General features: G+C 38.9%; 1 long non-coding RNA gene across 1 annotated transcript; it reads right to left on the bottom strand.

Annotated features, from left to right (window-relative positions):
* Positions 1-508: 508 nt before the first annotated feature.
* Positions 509-25039, bottom strand: LOC309660139. Its single transcript, XR_014263192.1, has 4 exons — positions 11565-25039; positions 8853-9330; positions 5465-8497; positions 509-5153 (listed from the first exon to the last, which is right to left on the bottom strand). It is a non-coding gene; the product is annotated as an uncharacterized lncRNA (long non-coding RNA).
* Between the last annotated feature and the right edge of the window lie 1651 nt (positions 25040-26690).

The raw sequence follows: 26690 nt of genomic DNA on the forward strand, positions 1-26690 counted from the left end.
ACCACCAGGGAAGCCCCTAACTTCCTCTTGACATCTGTTTTCCCAGAAGTTCTGAACTAACACAGTCATCTATAAATCTGATGATATCACATGCAGCACAGTCCCTATTGCTAACTGAAAACATCTAGCATTTTCTGTTGATGCTGAACTAATTATGAAATATTGTTATTTTCTTCCCTTCATATTCTTACCTATTGATTAACATTCTTTTTTTTTTATTAATTAATTAATTTATTTATGGCTGTGTTGGGTCTTCGTTTCTGTGCGAGGGCTTTCTCCATTTGCGGCAAGCGGGGGCCACTCTTCATCGCGCTGCGCGGGCCTCTCACCATCGCGGCCTCTCTTGTTGCGGAGCACAGGCTCCAGACGCGCAGGCTCAGTAATTGTGGCTCACGGGCCTAGTTGCTCTGCGGCATGTGGGATCTTCCCAGACCAGGGCTCGAACCCGTGTCCCCTGCAATGGCAGGCGGATTCTCAACCACTGCGCCACCAGGGAAGCCCCTGATTAACATTCTTAATCCAGCAACATGATTAACCTTACCTAATGAAAGACAACCTCATGGTTCTTTTTCTATACTTTGAAAAGTGTCTATCCTAGAACAGATCTCTGGACATGCCCATACCAGATTCAGACTTTTTTGTTATTGATAGGTTTTATCTTAAAAGTGAAAGGTAATAATACCAGAATGGATATGCAATTACTACTCTAGACTCTCTTGTAAACCCAATCCCTTAACAGAAGCCAAATCAGCTCAAATGCTTGAACTTGTGGTCATACAAAGGACATGTTAAATTGCCAGTAAATGATACACATACACACACACACACACACACACACACACACATCACTGATTTGATTTTGGAATAGTTCATTAGTAGTTCAGTAGTTCATGAATTTGAAATGTTATAGAAGCACAAAGATTCTCTACCCAAGAAAGTTGTTATCATCAAGATAGAGGCCTACAGTAAAAGAGATAGCCATAGCAGACGACCATTCTTAATAGATTGCATTGACTAAAGTTCTAATACAAATACACTCTCTTATAGAATAGAAAGGAAAAAAATTATGCAGAAGTTCAAGGAGTCCACAATAGAAGCATAATATTAGACCCCCAAATCAGGGCAAAAATGGAAATCATCAAGTTTTAAAATTCATGACAGTAAGATCTATGAAATCGAGGAAGGATATCTGGTGTCACCAGGTAACTTCCAAAGAACCTTGCTAAAATCCTCCATGATACAATTAATTATAATTGAGACAAATTGCTTCTGACATTAAATATTAATGGGAATCTTTTCTAGGATAAGAGAGGATATGCCCAGTTTATGCCTCAATCTGTAATTTACATAATGCTGAAAAAAACTGTAAAGTTAATACAGACTGAAACTATGAATGACAGGATTGATTGAGCATCTCCAAATAAATTTTCTAAAATTGTTTACTCCATAGATGAATATGTAGTAGTAATAGAACATTTATTTTATGTATGGTTGAAGACACAGCAATTGCAGTGAGCAGAATTGAAAAAGAGAGACTGTAAGACTTCATGATTTCTACCTAGGTCAACCTAACGTTTATCCCTATCCATTGATAGGGAAAGACATTTTGGTGGAGAGCAATTTTTCATGGTTTATGAAAGGCTTTGTCCTTAATTCAGAAACTTTACTGTCCTTATTAATCCCCAATTCGCTGTAAAAGTAGAAATATTCTTAACATAATTAGAAAGTTACAACTATTAGAGACCTTAAAATGACATTCAACTGTAAGTCTACTGCTAATTCAAGATCCTCAGAGGAAGCAGACAACTGAATGAAGTACCTATTTCTGCCCCCAAATCATCTGAACAAGATATCCAGAACCATTAATTGCCATACTCTCCACTGCCCAAGGATTGGGCAAACAAAGGATAACTGGATAGACTGAGGACTTACCAGGACAGAACTGTCCCCATTAGCACCTACTATAGACCTCTTAACAGAGTTCCTGCCTATCCCATGGACGGAGACTAGGGCAAGACAATAACCCACCTCTGAGAAATGGCTGGCTCAAGTCTTTCTGAAGACTCCCAGGTCATTCCAGGAATATAGTCTTACTGGACATTAGACCAAGAGATAAAACGCAATACAATTTTAAGTCTCCTTGTGTCCAATATTTAAGGTACTACAAAGGTAGTCTAGGACTGGGCAAGGGGACTTGGGCTGCCTTGGAATTAAAGACAGCAAAAGCCATCAAGAAGTTGATGCAAACACACGTTCTCGACAGCCATACACCAGCCTCGGGGTTCCTTTCTGTTTTGGCCCTGGGGATTCCATGATGCCTGACCTGGTTTATACTACCATGTACCAGCCTGACTCAGACCCTATACAACTCTGCCCTGGCACATGCCTGCCAGGTACCATGCAAAACGCCTGCCATGTACCATGCAAAACCTCAGTAAGACCTTCAAAAGGAGAGATGTAAAGACCAAAGGCACATGCACTAGATTTTCTCAAGATCATAAGAGGTCTTTTCCCAGGATTATTGTGCAAGAGCTGTGGTTAAAAGAGTTTAACTGCTCCAAAGGTGGGCATGATACCTGCAATTCCTTAGGCCAAAACATACAGAGCATTAAAAGAGCTAAATAACCCTGTCTAGATATCAGCTCAAGATTTGAGGACTTTTTTGTTTGTCCTACAGATCTTCCCATCAGGAATCACAAAGGACGAGTGTAGGGGCCATTTTTAAATTTCTTTTTATAATTGAACTTTTGGTATGCTTTTAAAACCTAAATGTCTCCAATATTCAGTATTTTCCCATTTTTTTCTTATAGCCTAGATAGTGCCAAACTTTTTTCTAATCAAGTAAACTTTGATAGTATCTGTAAGTTTGGTGTTGTCAGAACTGGTTTGAAAAGTACCCAGTTTTCAAAGTCTACAAAATTTCTCAAATAAACTGTTTAAAAATTACATCTTACATCTTTTGCACATTCAAGACGTCCTTTAGTCTGTGAATACAGCTTTTGTACTCCTTTCCCTCTATGTCTATACAAACCTCTGATAAGAGATAAAGTTATTTATCTTGGAATCCCCAATTATTTTTAACCACATTGTACAAATTCACTGGTGGTTGTTCAAACATCTTCGTAAACCAGGTATAGATTAGAAAGCCAAATTGTTAAGGACATAATTGAAAATCCATCTCTATAACCAATTCCATCTTAGCTCTGTAGCCCTACATATGCTTAGCAGTAGAAAAGGTGGTCCAATTCAATAATTATTTCCAGCTAAGTTCAAAATCATTTAATTGCATTCCTATTTAAAGATCCTTCTTCAGGCTTCTTCCTCATCCTTGTTCAGAAATTATGTCCATGCAGCTGTGGGGAGAAAGGGCACATCCACATCTTTCTATGCATAACTGCTGGTGCCTAGGGATTTGGTGTTTTAGCACAGTCATTGACCAATAATGACTCCACTATATGACATGAGTTTTTCCTGCAGATGTCCCCTAACCTCCCTTGTAGCGTCCCAGTATCCATGGTCCTACAGATATTTGGACAAATTCCTCTATACCAGGGACTGGCAAACGACAGCCCTTAGGCCAAATATAGTCTGCAGGCATGATTTTGTATGATCCAAGAACTAAGAATGGTTTTTACATTTTTAAAGAGTTATAGCAGAAGAAAGAGGAAGAGTAGAAGAAGGAAAAGGAGGTGGAGGTGGAAAAGGAGGAGGGGTTAGGAGAGAAGGAGGGGAAAAAGAATATGTGACAGAGATCACATATGGCCTGCAAAGCCTAAAATACTTACTATCTGGCTCTTTAGAGGAAGTTTTCAACCCTTTCTCTACATACAGATTTCATGAGTTGGCCTACATTTCTCTTTGACGCAGTTACTTTCTTCCATCTGCCCATCTTCCAGAGTTGATGCTCTGGTACCCAATAATCAGGTGTTAACCACCTGGGTTCATTGGGAGTTTGAGTCTTCTTGATGTCAAGCTCAGTGGTGTGATTAATTCAGGGTCATACTTACCCTCTCTAGCTTATCAAGACTTCTTTACCCTCTTCATCCACCTTTTATGCCCTGGCAGTGCTGGATGGTTCTGAGATCTGTTGCTCAACAAACTCTAAACATGAAGCTGGTGTCAGCTCTCTCAAGTCTTATGGAAGAGTCTGTTGCCCACCCCCCAGAGTAGAGGAGCTTCGTTCATTTCTCTATCTCCCCCACATCAGTACTTCAATACAGTAGTGTCTAAAATTACTCAGAAATCCCTTGAAAGGACAAACCCACAAAGCTGGAGACTGAGTATCCTCAACACAATTCCTCAAAAATTTCTGATTATGCAAGCATATTTTGACAAAAGACAGGTAATACAAAGTTACCCATTTATTCTTTGTACCTGTGTGAAAGAATCAGGCAAGAAGGCAAATCATATGAGAAATATCTTCAGGCTTGCTACAATTGTAACAAGGGGGAAAAGAGATATTCAATATATTAGTTTTAGATACTGATGATTTATATATTTATATTTATTTAGTGTTACTTGAACATTATATTTGGTTACTGACTTAGAAATATTAGAACTTAAGAGACAATGCACCAATAAACTGTCCCCTCCTTCTAATTCAGTAACAAGAGGAAGATAGTCCAGTAAGCAGCAGAATCTCACAGTTACCTGCTACATTAGTCGCCCATCTTAGAAGAATTCCTGGATCATTATACAAGTAAGTATTTAGAAAAGGAGGTATCACCTAACAAAAATATCAAATTTTTTGGCATTGGCCTAGGGGCTAGGTAGCAAGAAAATAAACTTTGGAGGCTGAAAGAATAACAATCCATTTTATACAGTGGTGAAACATTTGGTTAAGTTGTCACCTGTGACACTTGGAAAGTATGTAATGTATTTGCTTGATAAACTTGCATTTCTGAGGGAAAAGCTTGGAAGAGAGAATTTTAATTACCATTGTTTATATCTGTCAACAAACAAGAAATAGATTAACTCATTTAACTTGGGGAAAGAGTTGGCTGGTTTACAAGAAAGAATGAAAGGGAACAGAGAGGATCCAGGAAGTCTAGGAGTTGCAGGGTTGGGAAAGGCAATACTTCTCAACCCCAACTGGTAAAAGATAAAAATGAGAAGACTTTTGATCCAAAAAAAAAGGCTTATTAAAATTTAGCCTTGGGCTTCCCTGGTGGCGCAGTGGTTGAGAGTCTGCCTGCCAATGCAGGGGACACGGGTTCGAGCCCTGGTCTGGGAAGATCCCGCGTGCCGGGGAGCGACTGGGCCCGTGAGCCACAATTGCTGAGCCTGCGCGTCTGGAGTCTGTGCTCCGCAACAAGAGAGGCCACGATAGTGAGAGGCCCGCGCACCACGATGAAGAGTGGCCGCCACTTGCCGCAACTGGAGAAAGCCCTCGCACAGAAACGAAGACCTAACACAGCCATAAGTAAATAAATAAATAAAAAATTAAAAAAAAAAAAAATTTAGCCTTACAGCAAGAACCAAATCAAAGGCATGGCTAAAACTGAAAACTTCTGAATGGTTTCTGTTATCAGAAAGCATAGATCTAGTTAAGGTTATGGCATCTACTACGTCATTTAAAGAGGACAAAATGACTCAGTGAAAACAGACAAAGGCTATGATTCTCCCACCAAATCCTCATAGGTTCAAGCTGTGCACTTAATTGAACTTAGCCCAGTCTTGAAAATTATTGTGGACGTCTACTGGCACATGCTGATGAATGAAATCAAACAGATGAGAACCCAATTAAATATGTAGTTTTAGTCCAAAGAAACCACAAGACTAGACCAAAATTTGATGATTATTTGAAACTTAAAATGATTCTTGGCCCTAAAGCACAAGCTGAGAAAGTTTCTTAATCTCTAAGGCAGATATATTCTCCAACCCTCTCCTGAACTATAGCCACAGAAGATAATGGAGAATGGAGAAACTTCCCAAGGCCTAAGCCAAGGACCTTGGAAAACAGTGAACTTGGAAGTCCTTCCCACAAAGCAAAATTGAGTCCTAATTAGAAATATCTGGGACTTCCCTGGTGGTCCAGTGGTAAAGGATCCGCCTTCCAAAGCAGGGGACGTGGGTTCGATCCCTGGTCAGGGAACTAAGATCCCACATGAGGGGCAGCTAAGCCTGGGCGCCACAACTACTGAGCTCACGCGTCTCAACTAGAGAACCTGCATGCTGCAAACTACAGAGCCCACGAGCTCTGGAGCCCACGTGCCACAATTACGGAGCTCACGCGCCCTGGAGCCCACGCACCACAACTAGAGAAGAGAAAACCCACCACAACTAGGGAGAAGCCCATGCGCCGCAACGGAATATCCCACATGCCTCAACGAAGATCCCATGTGCCACAACTAAGACCCGACGCAGCCAAAATAAATAAATAATAAATCTTAAAAAAAAAAAAAAAAAAAGAAATATCCTCCACCCACAGCATAAAGGATCCTGACAACACATTCCCAGGGTGATCTTAAAATTGCCATTGACTTCCCATTCTTTCCCAATCTGAACAGGATTATTTGTTTCAGTTATCATTCCTTTATTCCACCAATGTATACTTGGTGTGTGAGAAACTAATAACTTGTCATCTTAATTCACAGGTTTCCAGATAATGAAGGACCACACCTGGACCTGATGTAAAGAATTCTATTTATTACTTAGAGATGCTGGGCTTTGAGTCTGATGCACTGACTGGAAGTGACTTTTGGATTGTATCTCTCAAGAAAGGTGGAATGGGTTTTGGCGGCAGGAAAGGAAGTGGTAACCTGCATATCTGATGGCCAGAAAGACAGATAATAGTGATTTTTGCTGACTACTTGCATCTTGCTTATTTCTCATAAAATGGCAGGATTGTACTTCCTGGACTTCTTGGAAATGGGTAAGGCCGCATGACCAACTCCTGGCCAAGCATTTATTTGCTGGTGCTAAATGCTTCAGAATTCCCTCTTTCCCTCTGTCTTAGCAACCAGCAATGCTGAGGTGGTGGCTGATCTGACAGTCCCTGAGTTACTGTGAAAAGCAGAGCCCCTCTGCTGATCCACAGTTGACATATTTATTTCTCTCTCAGGCATGCTGCCTGTTTAAACCATAAAGATATGGAAAATGTTTGATACTGAAACATGATCTAATCTATCTTGACTGGTAAAAGAACCAATCACCACAATTTTCTTCTCGGTACACTTTCACCAAAAAATATGAAATTATGGGTTCCTAATTTAAGTAAAGGAACTTAAATTTGTTTTTCCAAAGAAGTTTGCAGGATGTGAAATTGATAAGAAATTAATATCTAGAGTGTACAATAAAGAGACAGGAACACCAAAGAAAAAAAGTTGTGCAAAGTATATACCCACAAGCTATTTACAGAAAATTCAAACGCTAGCAACTGTATAACAAGGTGCTCAAACTCATTAGTAATCAAAGGAATGTAAATTAAGAAAAGATATTATTTACACCTATTAGCCTGGAAATAGAAAGTTGGAAAATTGTCAAGTATTGGCAAGAACGTGAGAATATGGGGATCCTCAAGAATGGATGGTGGGAAAGTGACTAGTGAAGTCTTTCCAGAGGACAATTGGTTACAACATAGTCAAATTAAAAATCATTAAAACTAGTTCTGGGTGTAAAAGGTATGAAACAGTGTAAGATAGATTGAGATGAACCATTTCTATAAATTAATATATGTATGCAGAACAGTACACATTTTATAAGAACACATTCAAAACTATAGACAGTAAATCGATTAGAATGTTTACCAATGACAGCAGAGGGCTTTGGGAATAAAGAATGAGGATGAAGGGAAGTAATAAAAGCTTTAATGATAATGAGGCACAACCTGATTACCACCACTATCCGCACTAGAGAGCTCCCCCTAAATAAGTAACTTTGTTACTTACCTCATCCCAACCAAAAGTGTGTTATGTAAAAGGAGCAAATAATTCTTTCAGTAGTTGTCATATGGCCAGTGATTGTAAGCCATAGAAAGATACTCTTGAGTACAAGTAAATGCCAATGACCATAATTGAATCATTTTATAACCTTTAGACTAGTATACTGATACAATGTTTAACAATTAGTTCTATGCAGGGGGTAGGGGCTGAATTTGTAGGGTTTTCTGATTTTGAGATGTAAATATTGCCATCACAGTTGATTTCAAACAATCAAGGATTTAATAAACAGATGGCAAAACTCCTGAAAATTTAACAGTTGGTCCTCACAAGCTGGTAGGAGCATGTTCTAAGCACTACCTTTGAGACTCCAGAATTAAAGCACAAGACCCACTGATTTAAATGTAGATCTTGCCAAGAATGGCACATAAAATAAACACTTAGAGGTTTTCTGTCCATAAACTTGTAGAAAGCAACACATTTCACCCACATTCAATCTTTAATATGAGCTAATGGGAACTTCTTCCATTTTTCAATTTGAAATGTTTAATTATTGTATAATCACAGGCCACAATATTTAATAGGGTCTAGCCACAGCTAGACCTGAATCAAAAAGCCTAAAGTGGGCTTCCCTGGTGGTGCAGTGGTTGGGAATCCGCCTGCCAATGCAGGGGACACGGGTTCGAGCCCTGGTCCGGGAAGATCCCACATGCCGTGGAGCAACTAAGCCTGTGCACCACAACTACTGAGCCTGCACTCTAGAGCCCACGAGCCACAATTACCGAAGCCCACACGCCTACAGCCCGTGCTCCGCAACAAGAGAAGCCACTGCAATGAGAAGCCCGCGCACCGCAGCGAAGAGTAGCCCCCGCTCGCCACAACTAGAGAAAGCCCGCACACAGCAACGAAGACCCAACGCAGCCAAAAATAAATAAATAAATAAATAAAATTTATTTAAAAAAAAAAAAAAGCCTAAAGCTTGGGTGGTGTATTTTGTTCCTACCTACAGGGAACAAAGTACAACAGTGGTATGTTCTTACCACTTGGACAAAAGACCTTAGCTCAGGTTAGGAATACAGAGTGTCTGGACCTACCATCTCACAAAGGCTTTCTATGTCTCCCAAAACATTGATCTGTCACCTAACAAGCCTGCTTTCCCATTCAACAGCATGAGTATGCCAATCTGTTCCATTTCCAACATCCAGTTTTCTTCTTGTTCCTCTTGTTTGGCAGATCTTGCTCCTCAACCAAGGTAGGAAAAGTTACACAGTTTCTTAGAATCCCAGTCTCCTCTACGATAACGTGAGAATTAATTGAGAACAGTGCAGCCTCCTCAGAGTTTTATGGAGATTAGATTTGAAGTGTCAGTACAGCTCTTGGTACATGGTACACACTGGCATGTCAGTTTCCTTTTTGTCTTTCTTCCCATGTCCTCACCCAGTTTGGGGGACTAAAAAAACAACAAAAAATGAGCAACATTAGTGTCTGACCTAGCTTTCTTCTTCGCTAATACCCTGTTTCCTCCTCAAGGACATTTTTTGCACGCACCTTTGCAAAATCTGACATTTATCATTTGAACTCTGTTCTGAAACTCCCATTTCATCAAATACATGATGGCCTCTCCAGTCACCACGAAATTGTTACAGAATCTACTTATCCAGATTTCACTCTCTAGGCTCAAGCAGCTGAAACTTACAATATTCCTCATGAAAGGTTAGGAACCGTAGATTTAGTTGAGGTTCTCAACAAGGGAGGTACTGTAGGCTAGGGTACATCTTGGAAATGTGGGAGCATTTTTGCTTTTCTGACGACTGGGGACAGAGACACGGAGGCTCAGGCATTTAGTGGTTAGGGGCAAAGAATGTTAGATATTCTAAACAGAAAGGACAATCCCACACATGGAGTATCTTCCTGAACACAGTTTTAATATCCCAGAGTGCCAAACCCACTATAAGTACAAACTAATGATACTTCAGTAGATGAGATACTAAAAAGACTTTTCATATATTTATGCAAAAAGTCAACATAATTTAAGAGAAGGATGTTATAGAGAGAAAAGCTTAAATGGGATAGAGACTATTTTAAAACTATTGTATAGTTTACTATCTCTCTACTTTCTATCTACTCAATGTTATACAGCATTTTAAAATGCATATTAGTTAAAAAGGGTTTCAGTGTAGAAATGCAATTATTGCAAAAACGACAAGGCAGATTGCAAATATATGATAGCTTTGGGACTCCTTTTGCAACTTCATGCCAAATATTATTAAACTAGCAGAACACTACATTTCATTATAAAAATAGTTTTTAAATTTCACATTCTTATCATCTTACATTATCTTTTTGTAGTACAGGGACAAACACTTATATTGGGAAACTAGCATTGGAATTATTTTGGGGTTGCCTGTTTTCAGCTCTTACTACAATATTGTCCCTTATGGCTCGTCACATAATTTCTCTACAGCCTTTATTTTTTATTGGAGTAGAATTGCTTTGCAATGTTGTGTTAGTGTCTGCTGTACAATGAAGTGAATCAGCTATGTGTATACCTATATCCCCTCCCTCTTGGACCTTCCTCCCACCTCCCCCCCCATCTCACCCATCTAGGTTGTCACAGAGCACCGAGCTGAGCTCCCTGTGCTATACAGTAGGTTCCCACTAGCTATCTATTTTACACATGGTAGTGTATTTATATCAAACCTAATCTCCCAATTCGTCCCACCCTCTCCTTCCCTCCCTGTGTCCACATGTCCATTCTCTATGTCTACATCTCTATTCTTGCCCTGCAAATAGGTTCATCTGTACCATTTTTCTAGATTCCACATATATGTGTTAATATACGATATTTGTTTTTCTCTTTCTGGTATACTTCCTTCCTTTTTATGGCTGAGTAATATTCCATAGTATATATGTACCACATCCTCTTTATCCATTCATCTTTTGTTGGACATTTATGTTGTTTCCATGTCCTGGCTATTGTAAATAGTGCTGCAATGAACATTGGTGTACATGTAGCCTCTTATAGTTTCTTTCCAATCTATTCTATAGTCCCTATTGCTTATGGAAGAATATAGCCTCCCAGGCTGTTTTAGCTGAGACTGAACATATGTTCCAACATGTAATGGGATTTCAAAATGGCAGGAGACATGATACTTTGTCACTAACACTCTATGTCACAATATATGAAATTTTAAAACCATACTTGTAGTACTGAGTTCATTTGTAAGAATCATATCTCACCATTGCTTTCACTTCAACAGTCTGTAATTTTTAAAAATTAAAAAAAAAAACAGTCTGTAATTTATCTTGGCATATTAGTCCTACTTCAACTGGGGTTGTTCCTCCTCATTACATATAAATAAGTTCTCTTTCAATTATGCACAAGAGTAATACTAGATTTTATTCTAGTGTCCACTCATACCAATGCTTCAATTTCCCTGTGTGTCTTGTATAGTGTGACTTCTGATCTTCTCACTTATTCAGGAAGAAAGTACTAATACCTGACTACTTCATTGTCTTTTAATATATTTATGATTGAACATTTACATGCTTGAATATCTAATTTTTAATTTTTAAAATTTCTCCTGTATTTAACAATCAATTATATTGATTTCTTAAAACTATGCAGTTAGGTTATATTACTGATTCATTTCATTTTGGCATAGAAAAGAAGGCATTACAAACATTTGTTGTAAGGGTGCACTGGGTCTGATAGGGCTGAGAATCATGGATTCCAGGGAATGTGTACAAACATGGGCTCTCTGGGGTATTGAAGAAAATTCCTTAGCAGTGAGGTCAATCCTTATTCTGTGAGGAGGAGGCAAAGTCTATGGTTATCAGTGCCTTTGAAGAGTATCATTTCCTTTAATTAATTCTTCTGCATTCATTAAAAAGAATGAAATAATATCATTTGCAGCAACATGAATGGACCTGGAGATTATCATACTAAGTAAGGTAAATTAGACAGAGAAAGACAAATATCATATGATATCACTTATATGCAGAATCTTAAAAAAATGATACAAACGAACTTATTTACAAAGCAGAAACAGACTCACAGATTTAGAAATGAATTTATGGTTACCGGGGGGAAGGGTGGGGGGGGAGGGATAGATTGGGAGTTTGGAATTGACATGTACACACTGCTATATTTAAAACAGATAACCCACAAGGACCTAATATATAGCAAAGGGAACTCTGCTCAATACTCTGTAATAACCTAAATGGGAAAAGAATTTGAAAAAGAATAGATACATGTATACGTATAACTGAATCACTCTGCTGCACACCTGAAACTAACACAACATTGTTAATCAACTATACTCCAATTTAAAGAGAAAAAAAAAGACATAGAAAAGAAATTCTTCTGCATTGCAAAATAATCTGTTTCCAGTATATATTTAAGAATAAAAATGTAATTTATACTACCCATCTATTATAATGGATAATTTTTTTTAAACTGAGAATCCTAATTTCTGGTGCGGATGCAGAGCAACAAGAACACTCATTCATTGCTGATGGGAATGCAAAAAAGGCACAATCACTTTAGAAGACAGTTTAAAAGCTTATTACAAAGCTAAACATAGACCTACCATATAATCCAGCAAGTATACGTCTAGATATTTACTCAGCTAATATGAAAATGTATGTTCACACAAAAATCTGCACATGAATGTTTATTGCAAATTTATTCACAATTACAGAAAACTAAAAACAACCAAGATATTCCTAAATAAGTGAATGGATAAACAAGCTGTGGTACAAACGGAATATTAGTCAGCTATAAAAAAAGAAGCAAGCTATCAACCCAGGAAAGAACATGGATTAATTTTAAATGCATAATACAAAGTGAGAGAAGCCAGTCTGAAAAGGCAGTATACTGTACAATTATGTGACATTCTGGAAAAGTATAACTGTAGAGACTGTAAAAAGATCAGTGTTTTCCAAGAAGGAGGGGCAAGAGGGAGGTTGAATAGGTGAAGCACAGGGGATATTTTTAAGGCATACATTCTGTATGATAACATAATTGTGGATACATTAAATTTTGCATTTGTCAAAACTCACAGAATTTCATAGCACAAAGAGTAAACCTTAATACATGCAAATTTAAAAAAATCATTCAGAAGGTCAGGGGATTCTAGGATGGAATGCAAGCTGTGACAAAACAATCTAATTGTACTACAAATGTATGAAACAACTTTACTGAAAAGGTGGAAAGCGGGGGAACGGTGTTGAGCAAAGTAACTCTGGAAATGAGTGGAGTCTCTAACACTAAAGCAAAAGAAACTGTACATAAGCACTGTACTCTCATTGATAAAGTTGTTCCCACTGGGGTACAGATTAACACTTCTGACTCCACTATACATGTATATTGGAGCTGAGCAATTATAGATGGCAGATGACAGGAGTCAGTTTTCTCTCTGTTGGGAATTTACAGATAAGCAAGGTAAGGAAGCTAGAATGATACATGTGGTAATAGATTAGAGTTTGAGACATCAATATAAACTCAAGTGTAGCTTAATTACAGATATAGATGGTTACATATAAAAATATTTCTAGATATGTACATGCAAGTTTTAGTGTATGAGTTAGCATAACACATATTTCTTTGATCTGTAGGCTAGAATAGTTGATTCTAGGACTGAGGCAGAAAGTCAGCCTGAACTTAAGAATAAAAGGTAAAACTGTGAAACTTTTAGAAAAAAAAAAAAAATAAGAGAAAATCTTTAGTAACCAGAGCTGGGCAAAAGTTCTGAGATTTGACACTAAAAGTATGATCCATAATCATACTTATAAACTTGACATCATCAAAAATTTAAACTTTTACTTTGTGAAAGACCCTGTTAGGAGAATGAAAAGGAAAACTATAGATTGAGAGAAAATATTTGTATGCCACATATCTGGTAAAGAACTAGTATCTAAAGTATATGAAGCACTTCCAAAGCTCAATAGTAAAAAAACAAAGAATCCAAAAGAAAATAGACGAAAGGCATGAGGAGACATTGTACCTAAGAAGATATTTAGATAGCAAATAAGCACATGAAAAGATGTTCAGCATCACTAGACATTAGGGAAATGCAAATTAAAACTACAGTGAGATAATCACTACACATCTATCATAAAAAATTTTACTTAAACAATTAAATAAAAATGATAAAAATTTTTAAATGATAATTGAAATGTTTTAAAAATAATGACAACCCCAAACACTAGTGAGGATGTGGAGAAATTGAATCACTCATACATTGCTGAGGGGAATGCAAAATGGCACAGCCAGTCCAGAAAACATCATGGCAATTTCCTTAAAAACTAAACATGCAACTACCATACAACTCAACAACTGCACCCCTGACCGTTTATCCCAGAGAAATGAAAACTTATGTTCACACAAAAACCTGTAATATTCATAGCAGTTTCATTTGTAATAGTCAAAAACCGGAAACAACACAGCTATCCTTCAATGGGCGAATGGTTAAACAAACTGTGGTACATCTATACCATAGAAAACTACTCAGCAAAAAAAAAAAAAAGTACCAACTATACATAGTTGTTGAACCATACAACAACGAGGGTGAATCTCCAGAGAATTATGCTGAGTTTAAAAAACCAGTTCCAAAAGGCTACATATTGTTTGATTCTATTTATGTAACATTCTTTAAATGACAACTTATGTAAACAGAGAACAGTTTTGCAGATGCTAGTGGTTAAGTGAGGTGCGAGGGAGGTGGATATGGCTCCAAAAGTTCAACATGAGAGATCCCTGTGGTGATGTATCTTGACTATGTCAATGTCAATATCCTGATGCTATTGCACATAGTTTTGCAAGACGATACCACTGGAGTATACTAGGTAAAGGGGACAAAGGATCTCTCTGGATTATTTCTTATGACTGCATGTGAATCTACAATTATCTTAAAATTAAAAGTTTAATTCAATTAAAAAATCTAATTGAGAATCAGGGCAATGGAGAAGATTTATTGTATATCCAAATAATTCTGTTAGAGGCTGCTATAATATCCAAGTACTCTGGAAGGAGTATGGTAATGTTCACTTTGTAGTGGAAAGACTATGGGCTTTGTCATTAGAGACCTTGGATGAGATATAGCTTACCACGTATCAGCTGTGTGACCTTGGACAGTCTGACCTTCAGTGTCCTAATCTATAAAACACTAGATTCCTTTTGAGGATTAAGCAAGGTAGTGTCTAAATCAGATACATAAAACATTGTATACTTAAAACCCTTGGCACTGTGTCTAACCACACAGTAAGTACTCAAACGCTAGCTATCATGAAGGAGAAAGAATCAGAACAATTGTTTAGCAAGCAACTGTTTCCCTGTCCCTGTATTAAACTTGACAAGGGATTATTAGATTATAAAACAACATATAAAAGAGACATAGAACCCCAACTAAGCAAACATATGTTAACAGAAGTGTATATGTGATTTTTTAAAAATTGTCTAATAAATTTTCCTTATTTTTAAAGAGGGTATGATTACAGAGACTGGAAAAATTTAAAAAGAAACACAGATAATGCAATCATCATTACGGAATAACATGACTAACCTTATTTTTATATGCATATATTTTTAGAACACTGATATTATGCTGCTTATATACAATTTGCAAATCTACTTTTTGATTGCATGCGTATTTTTCCATGTCATCAAATATCTTAAAACATCTTTTTCAATGTTGCCTAAATTAGAGCCTATATATACAATGGAATATTAACTATGTACCAACGGACATGTTAGTTGATTCCAATTTTTTTCTACTGTAAAAACTAGCAGAAAAATTCTAGTTACACAAAACTTTGTCTAAGTTGACTATTGATAAAGGAATGCTTCCTAAAGAGGGGATATTAAGAAAAAGAATATACAGGTGCCACCCCCCTTTTTGAAAGTTTGCTTTACGCCACTTCATTTTCACAAATTACCTACATTAGTACCTGTTTTCGCTAATGGAAGGAAATCCAAAGAGGATTTTGGGTTTTACACACAAAAAAAGGCGAAAAGCAAAAATTACATTCAGCATTTGCTTTGCAGCGGGCTGTTATAAAGGCAGTGTGTGCCCCAAGCAGTGAGAGTGGCCCCGCCAAACTCCTTCCCCAGGAACTACACTCAGCACCTCAGCATCAAGCTGCCATAGCTTTGAACTGTTTCTGTGAGCATCTGTGCTTTATCTTGATTTACTTTGTGCATCCGTTAGCAAAATGTGTCCTAAGATAATTGCTTCTTTGCTTTCCACCATTTCGGCTTACAAAAAGCTTAATAGGAATGCTCTACTTTCAGGTAGTGGGGGAAACTTGTACTCTAAAATTCTTGATTTGTGTGACAAATCCTTCTGAAAGGAATGAAGCAGGGTTTTTAAGAAGATGCTTTTTTGGAAGTATTTGTTCCACTTGAATTAGTTTCACTCTGATCAACGTATATTATGCTTTTTAAAGTAGAAGTAATAGAAACTTTGGAAGAAAGTGAAAACACCTCAAAATCTATTACAATCTAAGAAAAGAATGTCAAGTACATTGTGAAAAGTATGCCAGATATTGGGAAGGTTTATTTCAAAGCAGTTAGAGCATTCAAATGCCAGACAGTCTATTATTGTGAAAGACAGTTCAGGCCTGCAAAGGAGGCTCAAACTAAACTCTGGAATCATTTAGGAAGTGACAGAGGAAAGAAAAAAGGGAAACATATACATAAATTCAACAACCCAAATTATAGTTTCAGGGAACAGGCATATAATCAAAACACAAGAAAGGACTGCATCAGGAAGTTGAAATTAAGTTTTCAAAAGAAAAAGCAATAAAGACAGGATAGACCCCACCACTTGAAGAATAGGATTAAAAAATCATCCAGTGAAAAGAGGCAGAACTGCTTAATTTTGGTTGTGTTTCTTCTTTATAAAGGAGAAAAAATCTTTATTGTACGGTAGAACAATATTGATAGAAAGTTGAAGCCCAAGATGGATAGAGCAAAGTGATAACTGAGGGAGGAAACTTCACATCGCAAAACGTCACAGGGTAGTGTAGTTAATCCAACAAGCAGTATTTCATGAAAAGGAAGGGAGTTCTGCATTTTTATCCATAGCAACATGATGCAAGATAGAAGCAGTAACGTTAATTTCCCGAGAGGATGATATAGCTACTAGCTGCATTTCAGATTCAACTGTAGAGATTTTAAACATGTAGATGTACAGGTGCCTTTCAAATGCAGTAAATCAGAACATCCTTATTGGTTGGGGATGGGCATCTGCATAGCAGCAGCATAACTGCTGCTCGGTGAACTAGTTTTTAGCAGATTAGGGTTGCCAACCCTATATGTTTAAGAAGACTCTCAACAAATGTTACTTTTATAATCTAAAATGTTAATCCTTAATTACCTTGACTTTATAGCCAGAAACTGCCAAGACAAATTGGTATTATAAAATACATGTCTTATTGATGTATATTGAAAGATTATCTTAAGACTCAGATAAATTCAATTAATTTCTCAGACTAAAAGAATCTCCTCTCTAGTTTTGTAGCCTTAATTAACGTCAAACATAGGTGCCCTACTTCCCCTCTCTCCAAGATGCTTAGAATTGGTCTCTAATCAGGATATAACTACCCAAACAGATCTTTCTGGATTCATGGTATTTTTCATTATTATTTTAAGCTTTCAACCCAGTAGTTTATGCTAAAACAAATTAAAAGAACTACCCCCCATTTCTACATACATATTCTCTCTTTGATCAGAAGTGAGACAGAGAGACCATGGAGAAAGCAGTCCACTTTTTTCTATGCTAGTCTGACTACAAAAACAAAGGGAATATAAGAAAGATAAAGGTGTAATCCTACCAATCTTCGAGAAAGACAGGCCCAAGTCCAAAAATTAGATTCAGTACAACTCAAGGTAAACCTATTGCTTTATCAAATCCATAATGAAAAGCATAGACTGGTAGGAAAACTGTTTTTCTAATTTCAATGGAAGTTTGTTTTCTCTTTAAAATTGTGTAGATTTCTTAAGTTACCAGGCTATGCAAATTGTCACAGGCAAAATCAAATTTATAAATAAATGATATCTATTGCTACACAAGACTAAAATAAGAATTTTATATTCAGTGATAGGTCAAAGCTAAGTTTCCAATAAGGATTTCATTAGTGATAGAGCTTTGTACTGAGTTTTGCTAGTCCCTAAGCCAATTTATTTTAAATGGCGGATTTTCTTATCTTCCCAACTCTTTTTAATTTGGAAAAACTGCCTTCACTCTGATACCTCTGAGTTCTCCAAACAATATCACAAATTAGCTAGCTCTTCATGTATAAATCACATAGAGATTAAAACAAACTCAGGGGTAATTTGAGACTCAGCCATAATATGTATTTTGGTTGGTCTCATTTATTTCCCTCTTGCTTCTTCTGTTACTTTGCATTTTAACCACTGTGCAGAGACCGACTAAATACTTTAATCCATTTTATTATCTAACATTTATCATTTACTTTTTGATAATATTTTTAGAGGGAGATATAAGATATATGTCCTTCAGGACAAAGTCCTGTCATTCTTCCCAGTTCTCTTATAGTTTTCTTACTGTGGTAAACATTGCACTTGAATACACTGAGAAGGTCCTTAAGGAGTCATTAGTTACCTATTAAGGCCATTTAATTACCTTTGGATGAGAACTCTGTTCCCTAATTCCCAGTTTAGAAAGGCCATTTCAGGAAGCAAGTTAGGATTTTATTATTTTGGAATTAAATATCAGACTATAGTTGAAATGTTTATCAACCGCCTCAGAAAAAGGAAGAATCTTGAAATAGCTCCCTGTAGTTTGTTTATTTGGATAATTCCTGGTTTTCATCAACCTGGATTTAATTCAGATGAGGGAGAAAAGAAAACTCTTAACTCTGACTACCCTGAGATCGTCATGTTGTAAGAAAGCCAAGCCACGTGGAGAGGCCATGTGTAGGAACTCTTGTTGGACGTCCTAATCCTCACACCATCCCAGCCGAGGTGCCTGTCATGAGTGAATTAGCCTTCGGAGGAATCCAGTCCTCAACCATGGAGTCGCCCTAGGCTTCCAGTCTTCCTAGCTGAGGCCTCAAACATTACAGAGCAAAGACAAGACATGCTTGTTGTGCTCTGTTTGAGTTCTTGGACCAATCTACTATCAAAAGAAAATTCAGAGAGCATTACTTGATATAAATATTTTATTGAGCAAGAGACAAACCTTTTGCAACAGGGAGACTTCAAAACCAAAAGTAACACGAAGCTCAGGTCTCAGCAGTTACACCTCAATTTACAGAGAATGAATGAAAGAGTTCAGTTGACCCTTGAACCACCCTAGGGTTAGGAACACTAACCTCCAGCACTGTTCAGCATCCTTGGATTCAACCAACTGCAGATCATGTAGTACTATAGGATTTACTATTGAAAAAATACACATATAAGTGAACCCAAACAGTTCAAACCCATGTTATTCAAGGGTCAACTGTAGATTGTTTTCTTTTGTGACTGGTTACTAGAAACTTACATTCCTTTTAGGGTAATAGCACTGTATAAGTTTACTAATTTGTAGCTTATTGGCTAGGAAGCTGTAAGGTCACACTGACATGAAGAAAGCTTAAGTTTTGTTTAAGGTCAGAGTCAGCATTTCAGGGAAATCAGCACAGCTTATTTTGGTTATGTGCCTATGAGTGTTTGATCTAGGGGTATATTCAAACTATGGCCTCCATTCTGGTTTTTCTTTAACACTACAAATATAATAGAATGGTGTCTTGCGCTGCAAAATTTTGATGTATGTTGTTATGCAAAAATAGTAACTAGAACACTGATTAAGCTGTGGGGGTCATGAGAATGAGCAGAATTGACCAGAGGCTCCAACAGCTGTGCTCTGAAAAACCACTACATGTTTGGACAGCGGCAACACACCCAAGGGCTGCTTCCAGACAATGACTGAGTTCTGTAGGAGACATGGGCCTCCTCGGATGGGCGATTTTGACTGGACTTCCTTGACGGCCTTGCTGAGCCTTCCTTAGACTGTAATGGCGTGCTTCCACTCAACCTTCCTTCCATCTCTTCCTCATTCACATTCAGACTTGCCCACGGTCTGACTGCTCTTCCAGCCTTTTCCATCTCCCTCAACATTTTTTCTCAGACAGGCATTTTCTCTAATAAAATCCTTTTACATTTAACCCAGTCTTGGTGTCTGATTTCAGAGGACCCAGACTAACACCAGTAGTACCAGAAGTGGTCCGAAAAAACACACAGTAAGATGGGGGTTTGGTACTGGCTTACCCACCACCAGGCAGACAGAGGACACCATCCTCCTTGGTAGGTGGATCACACACTTCCTGGCAAAAGATAGTGGCTAAATTGCTAGATTTTAGTGACCTCTCACCAGTGCATTCTTGATGGCCTTGGTGAATGCTCTCTGGAAAATATTCCAGTGGAGGTGAATGCTGCGACAGGTAGGGATGATACTGGCATTTGAAAAAAATTGGGGGGAACAATGCTTACAAAGATAGAGGGGTTGGCTGGTTACTGCTAAGTTGCATTGACACTCTACAGAAGGAAAATGAGAGATGAGGGCTGTAAACATCACTCAGAAACTAAATAGAAGAGCCAGAAAGCCTTGGTGGTAGCTTACTAAGAGGCCTGTCTCTTGCTAGGAGGGTAGACACAGTCGAGCAGCAGGCTGAAGACTTGATTATTAAAGGTCCAGAGCTCCAGAAACATTTTAATTCTCAGCCAAGGCAGGTCAGTTGTGTGAAGGTCAGGGCCCTGGCAGGGAAAACCCGGAACCCTGAAACTGGATAGGGACATCTGAGTGGACGTCCTAAGGATGTTGATTCTGCAACCCTCCAGACCCTCTGGGACTGCAGAGGTAGCATAACCCTCCCCAGTAAGAACAAGCCCAGCACGGCAAAAATTTCACCCTGACAAGGCAGTAGGTGATATATACACGGGCTACCCCTACTATCTCTCCTGGCTGCCAGGCCAATAAACAGGGTTAAATCTCAGCTTAACCCAGCTGAAGATGGGCTGGGCCTTATAAGGAAAGAAAGAGACTATACACCTAAAGAATTATATGAATGACCTGGGATATACTAGCAGGAGCCAGGAAATTATTGCTGGAAGTGGATTTTGCAATGCTTGATCAATGGGGACAGAATGTACATCTGAATAAGCCAGAATTCATGGACTTAGAGACACTTTATCAAGACCCAGGATTTAACACCCTAGCAAGGACCCCAGAGAGTAGGTAAACTAGCAGCTGGGGTAGCTCCTAAAAGCCCGGCTAATTCTCAAAGAGGTTACCCTAACAGAAGGCAAGTGAAGGAATTAAGTAGCTGAGGAAAGAGGGCATGTGGTATGGATATGTAAGGCCAAAAGACCCACCAGAAGATTGAGTTCTGTAGGAGGGCACAAAGAGCACACCATTTACCAACACCATCAGGAATGCACTGGTGAGAGGGGCACCAGCACCACTATGAAATTCTGTGATGGCTTTCCTCTACAAGCCAGGGATGTTGATACTAGAGGCAGTTGCATAGCTAGGCTGGTTACCATCCACGGAGATGAAGGGGCTTTAAGTAATAGAGGCCAGAGGGCAGCACTTGTCTGTCAGGAGCCAGGAGGCTGTAATTATCATAATGACTGGCAAGGCCAGAGGGCAGCCAAGGCTGCTTCACCTGCAGGGAGTTGTAAAAATGGTTAACAGAGCATGGTGTCTCTAGAGGCAAAACATATGGGCAGCTAACAAGGGTGTTGCTTAATATTACAACCAAATAAAGAACAGAGGAGCAGGATGCTTGAAGTGACTGACCAACAAAGTCACAATCGCTTACTCAGTTCCCAGACCAGATGTTCACATCTGTAACCCTCTGACTAAAGAAGGGGCTGGGGGTCCAGGAGGAAGGACTCTGTTACACCATGGCAAGCATGTACCATGACAACAGAGTGCCTGTACGTGTGATTCAAGTTGATACAATTGGCGGGTGGAGTAATCTCCACATTGTCTCTGGCCTCTGGAGTGAGAGCTGTCTTAGTGGGGACAGTCATATGGAAACCTCTGAAACTGCCTCCCAAAATAATAAAAAAAAACATTATCATATCCCATGGAGGGGTGTGGCAAAGATGAGTACCAGCATTAAATAAATATCGGAAGGATGCAGGAATGGTGGATTCTATCATATCTCAATTTAACTTGATAATCTGGCCCCTCCAAAAAGCCAGATAGCTCTTGGAGAATAACTGTGGACTGTCACAACGTCAACCAAGATGTATCCTAGATTGTAGCTATCGTACCAGGCATGGTATGCTTGATAGAGCAAATTAATATGGCATCAGGTACACATACACAGCCATTAATCTAGTGAATGTATTCTAATCAATCCCAGTCAGGAAAGAGAACCAGAAAGATTTGCAGTAGTGTGGATGGACAACAATATTCATTTAAAATTTTCCCTCAGGGCTATGTTAACTCTCCTGTCCTTTGTCATAGTCCAAAGAGATCTAGACCTTCAGGACATGCCACAGAACATCACACCTATCCATTATATCCATGATATAATACTGATTGAGCAGGAACAAGAGGTGGTTGGTAGGCTGGAGGCCGTGGTAAAATGCATGCAGTCTAGAGGGGGAGAGTTCAAAGATTCAGGTGCCAGTCCCTTCAGTGAAGTTTTAAGACTCCAGTGATCACAGGTATGCTGGGACATGCTCCAAAGTAGAAGACAAATCACTGCATTTTGCATTCTCTACACAAAGAAGGAAGCAATACACGTGGAAGATCTCTTCAACTTCTGGAGGAAACCTAGGAATATTCACCCTGCCCATATACAGGGTGATACAAAAGGCTGCCAGCTTTGACTGAGGTCCTTGGACTGCATGGCAGTGAGGAGCGAACACTTCCATACACAGTTTCTTCCCTTTATTCTTCACTTGGGTCTCTCTTGTGCCAAGATCTGACTGTTGACCCAGCCTTTGCCAGCTCCCTTCCCATTTTCCATCCCAGGTATACAGCTTAATAAATGAGATCGCATGTCTAATCACATTTTGGCCTCTGATTCTTGGAAGACTCAAACTAACACAAGTGCTTTAGAGAAAAGTCACCTAAAGAAGAAGAAATCATTGCCATCTTTGAAAAGAGGCTCTAGAGGAAAGGAAAGGGAGGAACCAAATTTACTGAGTGAGGAGAGGATGGTCACATGGGGTAGGAAACAATGAGAGTATGTGTAGCCGTTCTCATCCCTCCACCATCTCAGTCTCAACTGAAAAGAAACCAGAATCATCATCTGGTGTGAGGAAGAGTTGATCAGAGCACGACTTTGGTGGTGTTGACTACAAAGCCAGACAAAGGCAGAAGAGATACAGGATTGAATCAGCCATTGTTAAAGCATCATTAAGATTGGTGGCTCAGTCAGACAAGAAGACTGTTAAATAGATATTTCAACCATGTAGCTAAGGATTAGTGAAGGAAGTTAGTTACTACCGTGTAGAGAGTTGCAATCTCAAATCAGAGGGAAGTAATTTAACTAACTTTAATTTAGTAATTTAAGGGTTGAACTGGAACCTATTTGAAATAAACCTAGTATGAAAATTATGGGCTTAATATTTTCCTTATTGTGGTGACTCTAAAAAGGCTCAAAATATGTCTCATTTTAGGAAGAACCATCCTGGCCATATGCAGCCACTGGGTCTTGAGTTCCAGTCAGATCTCAAGTCTGTAGGGGATCAGACTATGACACACCAAAATATGCCACTTCAGCATAAGGATTATTTTGAGCTGAAGACAGTTGAGAAATAGCAGATGCCAAAAAAAAAAAAAAAATGCGCTCTGCCCTCCCCCACATTTGCATAAAACAAACTTAGACTCGTAAATCACTGGAGACTCTTACCAGCCCAGAGACAGCGCTAAGAGGAATCTACATAACATGCTTTACAAAACAACCCTTATCTTCCATTGGTTCCCCCATATATTTACCTTGGAAGCTTAAAACCCTTTTCCTTTGTCTTGTCTCTTCTCTACACATTTACCGTTCTTTGTTAAAGTGCTACATAAGCCCAAGTTCTAACCACCCGTATGAGTTACTCATCACTGAGTTTCTCTCCTGCATGTGAGCTCATTGCACATGTTAATAAACTGTTTATTTTTCTCTCGTTAATCTGTCTTTTCAGTCTAATTCACAGGGCCTCAGCCAAAGAATCTAGAAGGGCAGAGGAAAAAGTTTTCAACTTTAGCTTATTGGACACTTTATCTTAGTCATGATTTATTAACCTGGTAATTGCAACTCATTTGAGATAATAAAACAATTCCCTTAGTAGAGGCAGATACCCTAGGAAATTAGTAAAATTTATGTTTCAAGGAGCATTGCCTCTTGTATTACCCCTTCTAAGACCCTGAGGTTCATTTTGAATTCAAAATTTTATATTTCTTTATATTAGGAAGGATCCCCACCCCCGAACTGCATAAGCTTCAAGCCCCACAAAGCCGGGATATGCCCCTAGAGGCTTCTATAGCAGGCTAAAAAATGCGGACATTGTCCCAAATGGAGGATCATGTACGGATGTCAGGCAGGGCAGTGATGTGTCCATATTTGCATTTTAGAAAGATTACTCTGGGAACAATGTAGACAAAGTGTGAAAGAGGACCAGGTCTGCCGGGAAAAGAGAAGGAAGCTGTCATTGTATTTCAAGCAAGAATAAAGACCTTTTTCTTTTTATTTTGTGAAAGGACTTCTTGTTCCTTTTGAAAGAGCAAGATCCTCTGGGGCATTTCTAATTTTATATATAAAAGCTCTGGCTTCCCATTTCAGAAATATTATTCTTCCTCCAAGAAGCTGAGGAGGTTCAAACCTTTTGCAGTATAACAATCTTTCTTTGCCTTCAGAAAGTAAAATACGGAGTGTCCATACTCAACAGTGTTAACTTACTAGCATAAGTAAGTAACATAACAGCAACGGTTTGTTTTAAAATTACCTGTCAGGCAGGCTTCCCTGGTGGCGCAGTGGTTGAGAATCTGCCTGCCAATGCAGGGGACACGGGTTCGAGCCCTGGTCTGGGAAGATCCCACATGCCGCGGAGCAGCTGGGCCCGTGAGCCACAACTACTGAGCCTGCGCGTCTGGAGCCTGTGCCCCGCAACAAGAGAGGGCCCGACAGTGAGAGGCCCGCGCACTGCGATGGCCCCCGCTTGCCGCAGCTAGAGAAAGCCCTCGCACAGAAACGAAGACCCAAAACAGCCAAAAATAAATAAATAAATAAAAATTTAAAAAATAATAATAAAATAAAATTACCTGTCAGTTTAAAAATTGAAAATATAACGGATTTTTAGAGACCTTTTTAACCCAATAAGAGATTCAAATAGAGTATATGCTATATCCCTGGATGATAAACTTAATATTACAAAAAATATCCTAAGAGTACATATTTTAACATTAAATAAATTTTAGAGTTCATCTGGAAGAAGAAGAATATATCATAGTCAAGAAGACTGAGAGAGGGCTTCCCTGGTGGCACAGTGGTTGAGAATCTGCCTGCCAATGCAGGGGACACGGGTTTGAGCCCTGGTCTGGGAGGATCCCACATGCCTTGGAGCGACTTGGCCCGTGAGCCACAACTACTGAGCCTGCGCGTCTGGAGCCTGTGCTCCGCAACAAGAGAGGCTGCGATAGTGAGAGGCCCGCGCACCGCGATGAAGAGTGGCCCCCACTTGCCGTAACTAGAGAAAGCCCTCGCACAGAAACGAAGACCCAACACAGCCATAAATAAATAAATAAATAAATATTTTTAAAAAAAAGAGCCTCCTGAATCATAAAGGAAAATTTCAGGTGAAACAAATTTATCATTATAAAAAAAAAAAAAAAGGACTGAGAGAATTAGAGGTGGGTTGTTCTACCTGAGAGAAAATCTTATTTTAAAGCCACAAAAACAAAAACAGTTTTTCTTCACAGGCATGAGAATAAGCAAGGGGAAGTCTGTTCAAAGTTTGAAGTTTGAAAATGGACCAAGTATAAATCTTTCACATTAATAGGGTAAGAATGGGCTGGTAGATGGCTAGCCATTTTTTTCACAGCTCTCTGGGAAACCAGCAACTCCTGCTCCATGTGGGAGCTGTGGGGAAGGTCTCCCCTTCCTCCTGAGGGCTTAGACAATCACACAGTCTATGTACCATCACAATTGTCTACTCTTTCCCAGAAGGTTACTGTGACAAATCCATACTCTGCCTTGGGGTACTACAGAGAAGGAAGAAAAGTTTTATCCAGGGTTTATGAGTTTTCCTCTGAACTCGGTAGCTACAATTTTTCGAAATGTATACTGGGCATGCAGATCAAGCACAAAGACATACTGAAAATAAGTTGTTAGAAAGTCAAAAACATTTTTAGTTTATGCTCTTGATTCAGGGCTACATTGGGGTGAGTTCTTTGGAATGCACTTAAACACTTTCCAATTCGAATTCTTAGTGAATGGGACATAGGTGCATGTTCTTCTCCAGATTCTGGAAATACCTGACTCTAAATGGCAGACCCCTTGCTAAAGTTCCTAGGTAAAGAGAGTCAGCTCATACATCCCTGCACCCTTAAGCAAAAGGCTAAAGGGCATTGTCCCCCATACTAGACACAAAGGAGAGGACCCGTCACCTTTGTTCTGAAGTTTGGCTTTCCAGGCAACAGATCTACCTCAATCATATGAATTCGCCTACCAATTTCCCCTAAAACTTCGCAGCCCTTCAGAGCATGGGAGAAAAATGGGACTCCAGAGAGAGAAAGTATCACAGGCCATGGGGGTACAGAGGAGGCACAACCAACTGTCTTGTGGAGGAGTATGAGA

Source organism: Balaenoptera physalus, assembly GCF_965194825.1.
Source record: "Balaenoptera physalus genome assembly, chromosome: 4".
NCBI classification, from domain to species: Eukaryota; Metazoa; Chordata; class Mammalia; order Artiodactyla; family Balaenopteridae; genus Balaenoptera; species Balaenoptera physalus.